Source organism: Rhinolophus sinicus, chromosome 15 (assembly GCF_057876585.1).
Source record: "Rhinolophus sinicus isolate RSI-liver-muscle chromosome 15, RSI-T2T, whole genome shotgun sequence".
NCBI classification, from domain to species: domain Eukaryota; kingdom Metazoa; phylum Chordata; class Mammalia; order Chiroptera; family Rhinolophidae; genus Rhinolophus; species Rhinolophus sinicus.
In genome coordinates, this window is record NC_142515.1 from 83,045,847 (window position 1) to 83,050,247 (window position 4,401).

Consider the following 4,401-nt stretch of genomic DNA (forward strand, 5'->3'; position numbering starts at 1 on the left):
ATTTTCTGGCAGTGTTTGGCTTCTCTGAGTTCAAGCTTTCTGTCCCACTATCCTGTGACATGCCAGCCCGGCCTCATCCCTGATAAAAGCCTTTTGTGAATTATAAGCTTTTTGTGAATCCTAACCACAATCTCACGCATTCAACACGACCATTGCCTCCTTTTACAGAAACCAGAGCACAGTGGTCAAGCTCCTTGCCCCAACATCACAAAGCACTTCAGTGGCTGGATCTGGGCGTGAATCTAGAGCAGCCTGCTTTTTGAAAGAGGGATAAGGCAGTGTCAGAGAACAGCCACTGGAGGCCTGGGAGACCTGAGTTCCAATCGCTGTCCAGCCACTGACCCACCGTGCAACCTTGGACACTTTGAGCTTCAGTTTGCTCATGGGACAATGATTCCTACATCTTAATCTTTTCTTTCTGGGGCTTCTCACCTGGGAGAAATTATATTTCAGCCCTCTCCTTGACCTTCTGGTGAAAGTCTCTGCAGGTCATATCAGGCCTGTGAGCCTCAGCTTCTCTGTGAGGTGCAATTCATATGATTCTTTGCAGACACACACCAGCAGCTTAGGGAGCCATCTGTCATCCAGTGCTCTGTTGTCATTGGCACCTTCCCTGAGGCCACCCCTTTCTCTGACTCCTTTCATCTCCAGGGTAGAGAGGGTTACAAATGTTCCCAAGTACTGGCTTTTATTACTCCAGGGGCAGGATGGAGTAGATATCCAGTTCAGAACCAGGGAGTCCTGGAAGGAGCAAGGCTGAGCTAGGCCTTAACAAAGGCTCCCATTTCAGGGCTGTACATGCCGCTGCTAAGGGCTTAACCCACTGTATCTCAAAGGGCCCCACTGGAGGACATGACAGGCTCACACCACATGTGCATGGCTGGGCTCACTAGCCCAAGACCACCTTCTGACTCCTGATCTTCCAACTTCCTCTTCCATACCTCCCAGCTGTGGTTGCTTCCCTGAAACTTCAAGGCCCTGGTCTCCATTCTGCCCTCCAGAGAAGAGGAGGAAGTGGTGTCTGCTGAACACCTACAGAGCATCAGGTCCTTGCCAGGCCTGGTGCTTCCCAAATACCATGTAACCACGTGACTTTCAGATGGAGGTGACAGTACCGTACCAACTTTGCAGACCAGAAAACCCAGCCTTGTGTGAAAAACGTTCCTTGCTGGAAGGGCCTGAAGCTGTGTTTGAATCTCTGCTCTTTTTGACCACAGGACCATCAGCAAGTGACTCAAAACTCCCTGCCTCAGTTTCTCCAACTACCTCCCAGAGTTGATGGCAGCTTTAATGAAATGAATGGAAGTAAAACACAACTGCATTGGTCTGCAGCGAATGCTCGCTGAGCATTTGTGATGGGCAAATTGTTCTCTGGGCCTGTTTCCCTTTCTGTAAATGGCACTTGATGGAATGTGGACATAGACCAACTATGGGTGTGGTTTGCCACCCGAAGGGGGAGAGATTAATGCTGGAGAAGTCTCCACCCGAAGGACCTACCTGCCAGGCCATGGGAGGGAGGCAGCAAACTCCTGGGAAATTCCACAGTACCCCCAGGGACAGTGCCAACTGAGGCAAGGGTCGGGCAGTGGCCCAGCACCCAGCTGCCTGTCCTGATGGTGCCAGAAATGCTGGCTGGGCTCTGGCTTCTGTTCACTTGTCAGCAGGCTGGCACCAGCCAACCTCTCTTCCAGCAATGGCAGGCAAAGCCCCTTGGCATCAGCAACTGACACCCCCATCATGGGGACATTGGTTATGCCCAGCCAGGGAGCCCAGGATCCTAGCTCTTCTGAGCTGGCCTAGCTGGCGCTGAGCAGGACACTGCTTCTCCGCCCCCTAGTTTCCTCTACCTCTTGGGGATTCCAGGAGTCATCTCACATGACAGCAGTGAGCCAGGCCCAGGCAGGGTGACAGGGCTTAATCAACCGAGACCAGAGAGCCATTTGTCAAAGGTCAGGTTAGCAACATTGGCAACAAAAACAGGCTGAGCAGGGTTCTCATCCTGCCGCGGCCCCCTAAATGCCAGCAAGTCTATTTCTCATCTGGAAAATGGGGTTCACAGGCTCTGTGTCACAGAGATGTGTTCACAACTTAGGAGCCTGGCCTTTCCCTGGCTAGAGGGACATGTCCTGGACACAACAGTGATTACAGCCAAGTCCGGCTGGTCTCAACGCAGTCGCAGCCTCCTGCGAGGGCCTCCTGAGAGGCTGAGTGAGGCCAGGCCACGCATCCAAGAGCACCCAGCGCAGAGGCTCGGCCTGGGTGTGCTGACACCGCCCTTGCAGTGGTGCCCCCTCAGGCCACATTTTGATGTCATCAACAAGGTTGGCAAGTGCTCCTTAGGGGCGGGCTATGTAGGGCAGACCCCCAGCCAGGCCTTGCAGGAGGTGATGGACCCAGTGCAGTAACACACACTTAGCCTGTTTTCATGTGAGGAGGCTGAGGCTCACGTGCGGTGGCAGAGCAGGAAGTGGAACCCAGGCCTGGCCAACCTCTGTGAAAATGGGACACCCAGACTGAGGCACAGGCACAGGGACACCCAGACTGAGGACATTCAAACAGGCCCCAAGTGCACCCGCTGCAGATACCCAATTCCTCAGGCTAAGGTGGCAGGGACTGATAAACGGGAGTAGCCACCCCTCCCTGAAGAAACCTGCAGCTACAGGAAGCTGGCCGGGAGCCCAGGGGAGGGCACCGGGCTGTGGGAGAGGCTGTCCCTCCAGTCACGCTGTGTACCTAACATACTCAGGTATACACACGTGCAGAAATGTTTACAGGACACGAGCAGAGCGGGGAGACAGCAGCCTGCCCACATGGAGCTCATGGACAGTGGGGGGTGGACAAACAGGAAAGCATACAAACAAGGGCACCTCAGATAGGGTCAGAAGTCAGAGGCATAGCACAAGGGATGATGGGACTGGGGTGCTAGGGAAGGGAGAGGGCAGAGGGAAGGGTGCTCTAAACAGAGCGCGAAGCATGTGTAAAGGCCCTGAGGTGGGGAGTCTGGTGTGACTGCAACGATGATTAAAGGAGAGCATGGGGAAGATGAGGGTGCGAGGTGGGCAGGGCCTGGAGGACAGTTTGGTTTTATGGGGAGGGCAATGGGGAGCCATGGGTGGATTGAGAGCAGAGTTGGGGCAGGGATCACAGGGCGGCACTTCAGCCTTCCTCAGAAACGGGCTGGCAGCACCCATCCAAGTGACAGACGAAGAAACATCCAAGTGACAGACGAAGAAACATGAGGCTCATAGGGCCTGAGGACTGCCCCAAGGTCACAGGACTGCCCCAAGGTCACACACGTGGTTGACCCAGAAGTCAAAGTCAGGGTAGACTGGAGCAGGCAAGGAATCCTTCCCTGGCCAAGTACGGGGTGGGGTGACTGAGGCAGAGGTTCATGTTTGCCCCACTGGGCTGGAAGGGCCCACCCAGCTGGGGGCAGAGGAGACTTGGACACCACAGGGAGGTGGGGCCAGTGTGATGCCCTACAGCTATTTACATTGACCAATTTCCATGGAAACCAGGAGCCTTCTGGGAAAAGAGCATGCGCTGATGTCAAGGGTGGAATTGGGGCTCTCCTCAGACTAGGGGAGGTGAATGACCAGCAGGGAAGTGGGGCTCCGAGAGAGAGGGGCTCCCAGGTGCAGGCTGGAGGGTCCGGGCATGGCACTCAGAGCCCCCCAGGGTCTTGAGGCTGCTCTGACCCTGACCGGGTCACACAGAATGCACAAGCTGCCAGGCGACCACAAGATGCCCCCCAAGTGTGACGATAGAGAAGGAGACCTGGGGTCTTCCACACACAGCTACCTAGGAACCCTCAGAACACTTGGGGGTGAGTTGGGTACTGGGAGCAGCAAAAGTAATATCCATTTATAGATGGGGAAACAGGCTCAGAGAGGGAGGGTGGGCTGCTCCAAGACACCCAGCAAGCAAGGACCTCAATGTGACCAGGAAAGGGAGTAACGGAGAGTGCTCCTGGGGTGACCAAGGTGAAGCTAAGACAACCGACACTTCCCATGTCCCAGCTGTGCTCCAACACCAGGTAGAGGGGCTCTATCCCTTCCTAAACTGTTTTATGAAGGATCAAATTGAGGCTCAGAGGTGATGTCACTTGCTGAAGGCCACACAGCTGAGTAGTGGCTGGATGCTGAGCTCTCCAACTCCCCAAGGCGATGCACGCTCGGAAACAACGACCAGGGCACCTGCAGACCCCAAGCTCACGCCAACTGTGGCCCCAGCAGCCTGTCTGAAGGTGACAGCAAATACTATATCCCAGGCTGTTCTCAAAACTGCTCTGCTTTCCTTAGTGACCCCAAGGCCTGCCCAAACATCCACCCATCCCGTTCTCTGAGGTGACTGGCCACAGCCTCCCCCACCCCCCCATGACACACACAGAAGAGTCCCCTC